A 14673-nucleotide genomic window follows, 5' to 3' on the forward strand; every position below is an offset into this window, starting at 1 on the left:
TTCCGCATATGGGGCGAGAGGACAGAAGCGTGCAATGTAATAATCCCAGGTTTCAGTAATGGTTTGCCAGTCAGATAGTAATGAGGCCACACAAACAGCTATACTCGAATAGTGTAGACTACCTTAAAAGAAAAGTGCAGCAGACGTAAGGGCGAAAAAACGAACTGAAACTAAAGTGTTGAGAGGGTATGTGTTGTAGTATCAGTAATTACAAAATCGAGTCAAAATGGCTCTGAGCACTATGGGACTTACCATCTGAGGTCATCAACCCCCTAGAACTTAGAACTACTTAAAACTAACTAACCTAAAGAAATCACACACATCCACACCCGATGCAGGATTCGAACCTGCGACCATAACAGTCGCGCAGTTCCGGACTGAAGCGCCTAGCACCGCTCGGCCACAGCAGCCGGCTCAAGTCAAACTGACAAAGAATCAGCAGCACCAGCTCACTTACCATTATTAAACTGAATCAGCCTCTGGCTGAATATGTACTGCGATTCGGATGGGGAAGATGTCTGACCCGCAGCTATAGTAGCTTGTCCTTGATATGCTGGATACTGGTGCTCAGGCGGAGTTGAAGTCCCAGCTCGTCCCACCCGTGTTCCATCAGTGTCAGATCCGAAGGTCTTGCTGACTACAGGAGTATCTCAACATCACGCAGATAATTCTAGGAAAGACGATCATGAACGGGCTTTTCCTGTTGAAATATGTCACCAAGATTCCATCATTTGAGTGGTGACACATAAGGACGCTAGATGTCCACGCTGTACCGCTGTGCCGTCGGAGTTCTTCCATTCACTACCAGCCGTGTCTTGAAGCAATATCCGGTGGATCTCCACACCCTGACGCCTTCTGCACTACTGGCCATTAAAATTGCTACACCAAGAAGAAATGCAGATGATAAACGGGTATTCGTTGGACAAATATATTATACTAGATCTGACATGTGATTATATTTTCACGCAATTTGGGTTCATAGATCCTGAGAAATCAGTACCCGGAACAACCACCTCTGACCGTAATAACGGCCTTGATACGGCTGGGCATTGAGTCAAACAGAGCTTGGATAGCGTGTACAGGTACAGCTTCAACACAATACCACAGTTCATCAAGAGTAATGACTGGCGTATTGTGACGAGCCTGTTCCTCGGCCACCATTGATCTGACGTTTTCAATTGGTGAGAGATCTGGAGAATGGGCTGGTCAGGGCAGCAGTAGAACATTTTCTGTATCCAGAAAGACCCGTACAGGACCTGCAACATGCGGTGGTGCATTATCCTGCTGAAATGTAGGGTTTTGCAGGGATCGAATGAAGGGTAGAGCCACGGGTCGTAACACATCTGAAATGTAAAGTCCACTGTTCAAGGTGCCGTCAATGCGAACAAGAGGTGACCAAGACGTGTAACCATTGGCACCCCATACCATCACGCCGGGTGATACGCCAGTATGGCGATGACAAATACACGTTTCCAATGAGCGTTCACCGCGATGTCGCCAAACACGGATGCGACCATCATGATGCTTCAAACTACACCTGTATTCATCCGAAAAAATTACGTTTTGCAATGCGTGTACCCAGGTTCGTCGTTGAGTACACCATCGCAGGCGCTCGTGTCTGTGATGCAGCGTCAAGGGTAGCCGCAGCCATGGTCTCCGAGCTGATAGTCCACGCTGCTGCAAACGTCGTCGACCTGTTCGTGCACATGGTTATTGTCTTGCAAACGTCCCCATCTGTTGAAGCAGGGATCGAGACATGGCTGCACGATCCGTTACAGCCATACTGATAAGATGCCTGTCATCTCGACAGCTAGAGATACGAGGCCGATGGAATCCAGCACGGCGTTGCGTATTACCCCCCTGAACCCGCCGATTCCATATTCTGCTAACAGCCATTGGATCTCGACGAACGCGAGCAGCAATGTCGCGATACGATAAACCGCAATCGCGATGGGCTACATTTCGACCTTTATCAAAATCGAAAACGTGATGGTACGCATTTCTCCTCCTTACACGAAGCATCACAACAATGTTTAACCAGGAAACGCCGGTCAACTGCTGTTTGTGTGTGAGAAATCGGTTGGAAACTATCCTCATGTTAGCACGTTGTAGGCGTCGCCACCGGCGACAACCTTGTGCGAATGCTCTGAAAAGCTTATCATTTGCATATCACAGCATCTTCTTCCTGACGGTTAAATGCCGGCCGAAGTGGCCGTGCAGTTAAAGGCGCTGCAGTCTGGAACCGCAAGACCGCTACGGTCGCAGGTTCGAATCCTGCCTCGGGCATGGATGTTTGTGGTGTCCTTAGGTTAGTTAGGTTTAACTAGTTCTAAGTTCTAGGGGACTAATGACCTCAGCAGCTGAGTCCCATAGTGCTCAGAGCCATTTGAACCATTTTTTTGACGGTTAAATTTCGCGTCTGTAGCACGTCATCTTCGTGGTGTAGCATTTGTAATGGCCAGTAGTGTATAACACATGAGTGCCTCTCCAAACCATTGGATGAAAGGCACTTCTAACTGACAGTGGTCATGGGACAGAGAAGAAGCCCGATTCATCACAGAACACATTGCGGTGCTATTCATCAGTAGTCCACGCATTCAGTATCAGCACCACCCGAAATGCATCCGTTTCAGCTGTGGTGTTAATGGTAGCCTGCTCACGTTACGGCAATTCACTACTGCGGATGCTACATGTATCCAGTCAATGATTCAGGACGACACAGAATCTTGTATGGAATCCAATACTCGATCTCGGACAGCAGGAGTGGATGTGAGGGGATTACAAAGTGCTTGGTGCGCAATGTGGTGACTCTCCCTGGCGATGGTTACGCATGCTCGACTGGAACCTTGACTATGAGTGTGCCTGCCCCCGCAGTCCGTCAGACTGATGTCATCTCCGAATGCCCCACTAGCCTGCATACTACAAAATTCCACCAGACTGCAAAATGAAGACCCACAACGAGGCCCCTTCCAAACCATCCACTTACTGATAATGCTCTCTCACACAAATAGGAAGCATGTCTGGGTCTCCCACAGTGAATTCTCAGCATCTGACGCCGTTCGCGCTCCTTATACGCTGAGGCGACAAGAGTCACGAGATTGCGATACGCATTTATGCAGATGACGGAAGTATGGCGTACACAAGGTACAAGGGAACAGTGCTCAGGAGGAGCTGTCATTTGTACTCAGGTGATTCGTGTGAAAAAGCTTCCTACGTGATTATGGCCCCACGGCGAGGATGAACAGGCTCTCAAAGTAGAATAATGATACTTGGGAGCTAGACGTATTGGACATTCCATTTCGGAAATTGTTTGGAAATTCAGTATTCCGAGATCCACAGTGTCAATAACGTGCCGAAAATATCAAATTTCAGGCGTTACCCCCCACCACGGAAAATTCAGTGGCCGACGGCCTTCACTTAACAACCGAGTACAGTGGCGCCTAAGTAGAGTTGTCAGTGCTAACACACAAGCAACACCGCGTGAAATAACAGCAGAAATAAATGTGCGACGTACGACGAACGTATCTGCCAGGAGATTGCAGCGAAATCTGGCGTTAATGCGCTATGACAGCAGACAAACGATTCGAGTGCCTTTGCTAACAGCACGACATCACCCCAGCGCCTCTCTCGGACTCGCTACCATATCGGTTTGACCTGGTCAGATGACTCCCCATTTCACTTGGTAAGAGCTGATAGCAGGGTTCAAACGTAGCGCAGGCCCCACGAAGCCATGACCCGAGTTGTCAACAAGGCACTTAGCAAGTTGTTGGTGGCTCCTTAATCGTGTGGGCTGTGTTTACGTGATATGAGCTGGGTCTTCTGGTCTGACTAAACCGATCATTGATCTTTTGCATCCATTCACTGACTGCATGTTCACAAACAAATATGGAATGTTTAGAGTGACGATGCACTATGTCACCAGGCCACAATTGTTCGGGATTGGTTTGAAGAACATTCTGGACAGTTCGTGAGAGTGACTTGACGATCTACATCGTCCGACCTAAATTCCATCGAACATTTACGGGACGTAATCGAGAGGACAGTCCGTGCACATAGTTATGGACTGTACGGCTGGTCCAGGCAGAGGTTCGAGTCCTCACTCGGGTATGGGTGTGTGTGTTTGTCCTTAGGATAATTTAGGTTAAGTAGTGTGTAAGCTTAGGGACTGATGACCTTAGCAGTTGGGTCCCATAAGATTTCACACACACAGTTCGAGCACAAAATCCTGCACTGGCAACACTTTCGCAATTATGGATGGTTATAGAGGCAGTAGGCTCAATATTCCAGCAGGGAACTTCCAACGACTTGTTCAGTCCATGCCGTGTTGAGTTCCTTCATTCCGCCGTGTAAGAGGAGGTCTGGCACGATATTAGGAGGTACCCCACATCTTAAGACACCTCAATATATCCGCTACTAGGACTGGTAACAGCACTAAATACGAAGAACGGCAGTGCACCACGGTGGCCATTCCACCAGTCGCAGAGAACTGTAACTCTAACCACTTATATACTTGACATTGGTGTGTAGGAGTGAGAACTAACACTGGCATCTGATCATGTGTGGATGCTTCAATTTTTTTGTCTGGCGGCCTCTCGACGCCTCTAAGTAAAGTGGAACTGACGACTGGATATCACGAGACGTGGACTTATAACACCTATACGCATGTTGCCAAATATGACCTTTACATAAAATAAGCGTTACTCTCTGTGAGGAATTTTGAATTGTTTGACCGGGTGTTAACCTAATCGGCAGAGGGTGTCGAAGACAAATTTCGTTATTGCGGCATATAATAGAAAGCTGAAAGACTTTAATTTAGGAAATAATACAAGTAGTGAAAGTTTTCGTGAATGAAATAATATTCGCTCGCCAGCCAAATTGGGCATAATAATGTAGGAACATTAAGTCCAAAGAATTTAATTATAGTTTTGCAAAAAGTACTCTAATTATTTCTCTCTTTGTAAAGTGCAATGAACACGCACAACTACCGGACGAACTGAACAGTGACATGCAGTAGTTATCATTTGCATAAATTATCAGGCACAGAAAGATAAATGGTACTTGACTCCTGTTAATAATAATAATCATCTCAATCATTGAAAAATTCAGCACCATATAGTTATGAAAGACATCACGAGATTAAGTGAAGCACGACAAGAGCCCTGATTTAACTAACACACATACATCACAAATGCAATAAAATAACACTGTACAAACACTTTTTTATATTCTCTCCTTTATGGAAATACTTCAGATTCCTTTACCTGAAGCAATATTTAGTTTAACTTTCTCATAATAGAGGAGAATATAGTGGGGCCCATAAACTGTCATTTACTCTACAGGAAAATTCTGTAACTATTTCAGAGACAAATTGTATTATACTAATGTGGATTTCTAACCTCACTTTGTTTATATTTCAATACCATATAGCAATTTACTCAATATTTTCAATTAAAACTCCAGAAATTAGTTTCTAGTAACAGTCAGAACAAAGTTAAGTTTCATGAAAGATCAAAATTTGTGTCTCTTTCATTACACGTGAAGCAGGAGGTTTACCTAGCATCACTTATACACTCTGTCACTGAATCTTTGGCACATTCAAAGTAGAAACAATTCACTGATAATTCAGAAACAGGATACTCGATCTTTAGCACGTTTAGGATAGGACCCTTCATAGGTTTCATGGTCAGGGAAATTTCAAAGTTCAAACACATATTTTTAACACTGAAATTATTATTGAAAACACACACAAAAATACTGGTCCATAATATTATACAAATCTGATTTCCTGAAGTTGACGGAGCAGAGGCGCAATAGTGGTGGCAAGCACGTGCCGGGCTATCTGGTCTCACCTCTTGCTGTTTAATGCCCTCTACAAATTTCTTCTTGGCGACGTATTAATTATTTTAGAGCCAATCCATAATACAAGGGCACCATATTACAGCCGAAACCACATCCGAAGCAATTTAAACATAAATCGACTTCTGTATGCCTCACTTGACACCCACAGTGTTGACTGTACAACTGATGGCCACTGACTGCCTACTGTGCTCTCTCTCTTGCCAGCCAGATCGACCGCCAATGCCACCTTTGTAAGTAGCCTGTTTAGTTTTTTATGTTGGCAACGTCACTTAGCGGTCTATATGAAAATGACTGACTGTGATGTGTGCAGTCTGTGGCTGGTTTGCATTGTTGGAATTTGCTGTTGTGGTGTTGGGCAGTTGGCTGTTAACAGCGCGTAGCGTTAAATCTGTGAGACTGGATGTCATGAACTGATATATATATATATATATATATATATATATATGACTTTTGAACACTATTAATGTAAATACATTGTTTGTTCTTTATCAAAATCTTTCATTTGCCAACTATGCCAATCAGTAGTTAGTGCCTTCAGTAGTTTGAATATTTTATTTAGCTGGCAGAATTGGCACTCGCTGTATTGCAGCAGTTCGAGTAACGAAAATTTTTGTGAGGTAAGTGATTCATGAAAGGTATAGGTTATTGTTAGTCAGGGCCATTCTTTTGTAGAGATTATTGAAAGTCAGATTGCGTTGCGCTAAAAATGTTGTGTTTCGGTTTAGGGTTGACCAGAATAAGTAAAGAGCGAAATGTCCGAGTTCGTTCAGTTCTGTTCAGCTGTTTGAAAATCAAATAACGTGGAGGTTTTCCAGCAGTGCCATTTATAAATTTTTCTAAGGGGACGTTTCATACCTTTTCCCGCGCGCCAATCACCTTCCGTAACAGAAGGGGTTCCCTACATCTTTTAAGTTATATCATACAGTTTCCCTAAATATGAAGCAGTATTCAAATTACATATTCTCTTTTTCAAACTGACATAATTTACAAAATTTCATATTCTTAAACATCTTTTAAGTTTTCATATTACATATATTCCAAATACCAACTTTCCTTTCACAACTCAGTGAAGTTAATCAGTAAAGAACAACCACTTCATAGTCACATACATAGAATTACACAGTATAAACTACTCACAATCGATACCTGTGTCACAGACTCACCAATATAAAAGAAGGCATGGGAGTATTGCGTTGTCCATAGAGATCTTGTAACAGGAGAGTAGGTCGGTCAGAAGAGGTCATTGACTTCGAACGTTGTCTATCTGTCGGATGTCACCTTACTAACAAATCCATCCCGGTCACTTCTGCTCCTCTAAAGATGCACGAGTCGAAGACTCGCGATGTGACTGTGAAGTGGAAATGCGAAGGATCAATGGCAAGTAAAGCAACATGAGGCCGACCGCATTGCGGTATGTGGTTAAAGAAAAATCGCATGAAATGAGTGGAAGAAATCGCTCGTGAGTGCCAAAGTGATACGCGTTGTCCAGCTATGGCAGTGAAATGCATAGGAAGTTATAAAGGGTTCGGGTCACAATGGTTGACCTACATTTTGAGTACGGGCTGAAAAGTAATGCCTCCGAATTTCTAATATGAATAAAATAAAAGTCATGTAAATAAAACGAACTTATTAACGTGCTACGCCTACATGGTTCATGTTTCATTTGAACCAGTTAACATAAGTTAAGAAACATATTGAGCCGTGTATCGACTCGTGCAACGTCTTGTGTTTAAATGGCATTGGTTTCCCTTTTCTTCCCCTGACATGTTTGTTTGATATGTTGTCTGTCATTAAGTGGCTGCTTGGTTGTCTTTTCTCTCAGCTATCGATATCTGCGTTTTTGCTTCCGGGAAACTGCTATGGAGGAAGTGAGATCTTTGACCGGTGGTAACTTCGTGTGGTGACGCGGAAGTAGGGGCGTGGCGCGCAGAGAGTGTGATGGACACGGGAGGGCAGTGTGGCTCGCCAGCGCGGACCAGAGGTAGGTGGTTGTATCGAGTCGCCACGTGATTTATGTCGGTTGTGTGTTACCAGCGGATCGAGTTGACGGACGAGCTCCCCGCGGGTTGTTTGTATACACAATCATCCCTCGAGTAGTGCTGTTCATTTCACCTTGCTGGGACGTTAACAAGCTTCTTTAAGTCCTCCGTTTCAACACTGGAGTTTAAAAAGCAGACACCTAACATCAAAGAGCGGTCACTACCCGTCAACGTGGCAGAGAAGACGTGAATTCCGGTGACAGAGCGTGTTGTCGCGTGACCGTGGCGTGTTGGGTACACTGGCGACGGGTGCGCGGTCGGATGTGTGGATCCTTGCCATCGGAGGTCGTGTACCGCCTGTTCGAGCATAACTGCAAGTTAAGTTAGTGGAAGTTTTAATCATTAAGTACTAAGTTTGCGTAACCAGCGTCCCTTGTGCCTTGTAGCCTCCGGTGATCGGGTTTCCTGTCCCCGGCACCGGTGTAATTGAAGACCGTGATCTTTCCTCCTCCTCCTCCTCCTCTCGTTACTGCCCGATGGGAGGTGTAGTTCTGGCAGTTATTGTTTCTCTATTCTGTCGTGTATTATGAGTAAATTCATGCTTCTTGTTGGTTGATCATGTGGTCGCTCATTCAGGACTGTGTGGTGTAATGTTTCCATGCACGAGGTTAGCTCTAATTCTGTCAGCAAGTTAAGCCATCTTCGTACAAGTTTTCGCTGGCTAAAAGTCGGTGCAGTGACCAACCTGAGAGTGGCAATTGTGTTTACGGGCGTATTTAAATTGGTCAGTTTTCTGCCTAGCCTGTGCATCCCTGAGTGGCCCCTTTACACGGGTCCGTCATATCTGTTATGTTCTAATGATGTTCCAGGACAGTTTCGTTTAAAAACTTTTAAATTCCTCCATTCCTTTATTGCCATTAATCGTGTGTTCGCTGAGACCTTTGATTTTTTTTAAATGGCGGTGTTGGGAGCTTCATTACCTCACCGTACTTTACTAACAAAGTTATGTATTTACTTTAGTAGCCCATTTACTAATGTTCTTTAAATTTTTAAACTGTTGTATTGCTATAAATTACTTGATTCCCGTTAGCGGTGTGTTTTCAAAGGTTGTTTATGGCCGTACTACTAGCTTCTGTGCTTTTTTTAAAAAAGAAATTTCTTTAAATTGTGGTATTGCTATAAATCACTTGATTGCCGTTTTTAACAGTAATTTTTAAACTGTTGCATTGCTGTAAATTACTTGATTGCCGTTAGCGGCTTGCTTTGAAAGGTTGTTGATTGCCGTACTGTTACTTCTATTTTTTTAAAAAAAAGGAATTTTTTATTTTTGTATTGCTATAAATGATTGGATTGCCGTTAGCGGCGTGTTTAAAAGGCTGTTTCTTGCCGTACTGTTAGTTTCTGTAAGATATGAATAAAACATTTGTGTGTGAAAATCTCAACTCGACAGTGAACTACTAGAAATTTGGCCCCGTTTCCCAACTTGTGGTGTGGCTTGTAGTAACCGTAGCCACTGTGTGTGTGTCACATATGTATTATCGTAATGTAAGAGTCGAATACATTGGCCTCTACTGGCAATTCATCTTCAGAATGAACAGGGTTATGATTGTACGTGGAGCGGTGCTGCTAGTCGATAACTTGTGCCAGAGCAGGGAATGGATATTGCAAGTGACGTCCGCTGATGCGTCACCCATAACCTCGCTATTAAGGGAGAACAGTGGCTCCACAAGTGTGTATTCATCAAATCAACTCAGACTTTCTGGATATTCCTGACTATGTTACGATGCTTCAGCTGGAAGACTAAGGCCTCGAAGAAGAAAACGATTGTGTTACTGCCTACTACATATCCGAGTGGCTGAAACCAAGAAATATTTTTAAAGTCTTTTTGAACGTTTATAGGAAATGCACCGGAAGTCCTCGCATTTTAGACGCTGTAGAATGTTATTTGTTTCCTTCAGGTCATATAACGTTGCTATGCAATACATCCCACAGATTTAGCTTGCTGTCTCAGGAGTATGACAATGGTGTGCTTCTTTCTACGTATGAGCCTAGCTATAAACTTTATCCTGTGAATGTAAGATGCCACATTGATGGGCCTCCTCCTATTAAACTGCACTGTGCAAGGTAGAAAGAGAAAAAATAAGCGAATACATTCTACTCAATGCATGTTTTTAAAAAGCAATATGTGTAATCATGACAGCTTAGCAAGTCCGTCGAAACGGTTAGGAGTCAAAGACGTCGCCGTCTAAGACACAGCGTCTACATCTTTTCATGAACTCTCATTCCATACCTTAATAGGGAGGAAGCGACTGTGTATTGGTCCACCCCATTAGTTGCAAATCTCTGTGGGTTTGTGGCGGCTCTCATCGCACGCTGCTATTGGACACTCATCAACGTGTGTCCAACAATATGAGTCGCATTGGCATCGGTGGTGTTGGAGTCACTGGAGGTGGTGTCGGAGTTACCGGCACCTTCGGTGGCGCTGGTGGTGGCCGGTGATGGTGTCGGTGATGGTGATGGTGGCCAGCGTGTTAGCGATGGCTCCCAATAAGAAGCCATGTTTTTATAGGTAGCTGGACAGGTCAATGGAGTGTGAAATGAGAACAGAAAGTTATATATATATCACGTTCTTTTGCTTTATATATAAAAATACACACACAGTCTGAGGTGGTATTCTAAATTCACCACACTTGAATCTTTTTTTATGAGCTGGTTCTCACGAAGTTAATTCTGGCATTGCCTTGCCATGCATATCAGCTGGAGACTTTACAGCTATACATGTGAACGTCTATTGGAGTATCGGATGGATGATATTTGTCCATCTTATTTTTTTTAATATACTCCCATCATATTGCACAGTTACTCCCCCCTCATACATTAAATTCTGACGCTGATGTTTCGTACATTTTCAACTACAATCACTGTGGCAAATTCACAATTTGGTGCCAGGCTTATATTTACGCGTTTGGATAAACTCGAAGTCACGCGGTAAGTTCTGGCGAACAGTAGTACTCTTCAGGGCTTTCCTAGGGCTATGTGAGCTGTGGCAGTTACGACAGTGGCTGCTGCTGTGGCTTTTGTGGGGAAGAGTATGCTCGAATGACACCAGGTCCAGTGAATCGGGAAGACCATCTGTGGGCTGCTGTTGGAATGTGGCCAATAATATGTGAGCTCCCTCATCCAACAGTTTGTTAGTACAGGATCAGGTGCGCTCTGCGTTGTCGGGAAATTTATAAAACGTATGTATAATCGAATATATTTATTAACAACTATATTAATAATTGTAATATTAATAGATAATTACTTTCAGATCTGATAGCCATATTCTTCTTATGCCTGGGGGCGCTTGTTGTTCCCTGCTGATGCCTCATCCTTTCACTATGGAGATCAGTCTCGAACGAGGGGGACTCAACCGGCTGGATTCGTAATTTAATAAAAGGAGGCAGAGGGGATAACTCGATTTCTTTTGGTTTAGCCTTCCTATTGGTCGAGAGGAGAAGGATTGGGGGAGTGGAGGTGTGTGGGTTATCTTTATCAGTTACCTTGGGGCGGGGGGTTAGGAATGGGATGTGATGCTGAGTGTAACTAGCACAAGTGTGTAACCTGGCGCAGGAAGTCACTATGCACATATCTTAAGGGATGGGTTGTGTCTGTTAGTGACAATCAGTGAGCCAATGTTGTGTGTGTGTGTGTGTGTGTGTGTGTGTGTGTGTGTGTGTGTGTGTGTGTGTGTGTGTGTGTGTGTGTGAATTACTAAGAGACCAAACTGCTGAGGTCATCGGTCCCTAGACTTATACACTACTTAAACAAACTTAAACTAACTTATGCTAAGAACAACACATACAACCATGCTCGAGGGAAGACTCGAATCTCCGGCGGGAGGGGCCACGCAATCCGTGACATGGCACTTCAAACCGCGCAGACACTCTGCGTGGCTCAAAAATGTCCTTGGCTATCTACAGTGCATACGATCGTCGCTGTCATACAGATTTATTTTGTGATCACCGTTTTAGTTGGCGTCTCTCAATCACAAACACAATTTTTTCTCTGTCAAGGACTCCTACTACATGCTGCTAATAGGGATTGTGATGTACGGTTGACGTGGTTCACTTTATATAAATTGACGAGAGTTTTATTCGTGTGTATATAGTCTTACAGACAAGAAACCCACTTGAAAGGCGGTACGAAAGAGGAAAAGACAACCGTTCTAATTTCCACTGAAACAGTTTTATATACTAATTATTTTCAATTTTCCTAAAGTCCTAATTACTGATTATACCATCTAAATAGAAAAGTAATGACAGACGAAAATGGTCATCTTAGGTTAACAGCGCACTTGTTGACAAATAGCCATGTTCATAGACAACATTCATACGAAGGTAATCACTCTGTAAAAAATCAGTCGGACTTCGAATAAAAATGCAGGCTCAACGGTCGAAAGATAAACAAATGACAGAGCGCTTATCGCCCTCGATCGTTGCATAACCATGCGTGTCGCTTCCAGCTTAAATTACTTCCTTCATGTAGTTAACTTGGGGTAAATGAAAGGTTGACTATTTCGAAAAATGCTTCATTTATTATTAGCAAGAAGTTACAGTGATGACACTTCATCTTTATCGTACCACACCAAAAAGGTGAGGAAGTAAACATACTCATTTCACTGGTTACTTAGGTAACATATCTGTACATTCTTAATACAAAGATTGCTACAGTATCAGGTGTGTACAGGTAAGAATTTTGAAAATGTATTTGTACATTTTATTAATCAAAATGGTTCAAATGGCTCTGAGCACTATGGGACTTAACGTCGGAGGTCATCAGTTCCCTAGAACTTAGAACTACTTAAACCTAACTAACCTAAGGACATCACACACATCCATGCCCGAGGCAGGATTCGAACCTGCGACCGTAGCAGTCGCTCGGTTCCGGAATGAAGCGCCTAGAACCACTCGGCCACCGAGGTCGGCCATTTTATTACTGTTCAATTAATGTAACTAGCATAATTCCAGAAACACTTTCAACATACATAAGAGCCCATCCTCTTGGTTTCCTTAAAAGATGCATCATAGCGTCTGCGTAACATGGTTCCCAAATTCCAGACAATGATACACGGCAAGGGAAAATTATCTTATTGTAACAACGAATTTCGTTTCTTCATTGGCAAGCAGAGAATGAAGCAATTAACACTGACTGAGAGCGAAATTTTAATACGATCGAGGGTCTGAATGAGGACGTAGCTATGTGGAAAGAATATTGTATATTACTAAATACACTGATGGTGATTATTCAGATTGTTGAGATGTTACGTACTGAAATTACAGATAAAATTTTGGGATTACTGTGCTTAACAGTTTGACTGTAGAGGCAGGCCAATGTGTTGCAAATTCTTTATTTATTCATTAGCGGTCGGCCGGCTAAGTGGCACAATGGCCGAAATTCTGCAGAGCGGTGCCTCGATAGGTGAACTTAGGAGAAGAGGTCGTTTAGAAAATCTAGTGATCCGTAGAGGAAAGTAACTCACTGACCGGCATTTTTTGAGGATGCAGTCATTGAATGAATCTTGAGAGTATGATACGACGAAGGCGCTCAATATAGCTCTTTTCGAAGGTGAGGCAGTGCTATATATTTTTGAACGGTTGCGAGTTTTATTTACTAATATACCGAAAACTTTCGCTGATTTACACAAAATGGTTGTCGGCACTGAGAATATCCGATTCAGTGATAAAAAGTGTGATATGTGCGGAGGGGGTGAGGCAGAGCTACGAGGAAACACTAGCAATTACGGCTGTTTCTGCGCCTCAGAATGAAGGCTGAACTTGTCTAGGCGTGCATGTATTTGCATTGTCAAAGGTGGGTCATTTAGTTAAGGTTGTACGACGCCGCGGCACCGTCGCCAGAGAAGTTGACGCGACTGAGGAGTAGCGATGTGCATTTGTCGCATTTCGCTGCCGAACGGTTGTCCTAAGGTGTACCCCGTAGATAGAGGGCGACTCCGTTTTGCTCGTTCCGCTCTTATTTCGGAACCGGTTTGTGCTTTGCTCGAATCTGATACTGTAGGTACCGCGTGACAGGGAATATTCCTAGTTTCCAGGTAGCTCGCAGGAACTGCATTCTGTTTCGGGTGATCCTTTAAATGTTATAAAGCAGGCGCGTTTCAAGTGAATGATTGGTGACTTTACGTCATCTTTAAAGTTTATTGTCGCCGAAGGCGACCTAACAAGGTATTGATTGGTTGTGATGTTTTGCGTGTTGCTCACTGAGTGTTGGATTACGCGGGGAAGGGTTTTCCTCAAGTTTCTGCCTGAAAAGAGATACAGATTCTGTGGGTTTGAAAGATTGCTAATTTGTGTTCATGTGGGTGATACCAAATTTAACGTAGGTCACTTGGCCGAGAAGGCGGTTGCACAATTATCAGGTATTACATTTCCTACATGTATTTCTTGACGTTTTAACCGAGAGATTAGGTGTTGCCAACGAAATTCAATATCAGATTCCGGTCCGGTAGACTCCGTACTGGCCTTCGTGAAATCATAAATTAAGTGTTATCTGGAGTCGTTATTAGACCGTCTGTTTCGCCTTAGGCGGCTCCTGTGTGTTTGACGCTGAAACCGAATAATGCAGGGTCTAGAGCTGTTGTCGATTACCGTACTTTAAACACGAAAGTGATCTTGGGATCCGTTCTGCCTGCTGAGCTACACAATTGCTTCATGTGTTATGCAGTGAATTGCGTTTTTACAGTGCTTGATCATAACCAAGCGTATTATCATCTGATGTGTTGGTAAATGTGCCAACACCTTGTAGATAGAGGAGGCCGAAATCTAATGCAGACGGGCGT

Source organism: Schistocerca americana, chromosome 2 (assembly GCF_021461395.2).
Source record: "Schistocerca americana isolate TAMUIC-IGC-003095 chromosome 2, iqSchAmer2.1, whole genome shotgun sequence".
NCBI lineage: Eukaryota > Metazoa > Arthropoda > Insecta > Orthoptera > Acrididae > Schistocerca > Schistocerca americana.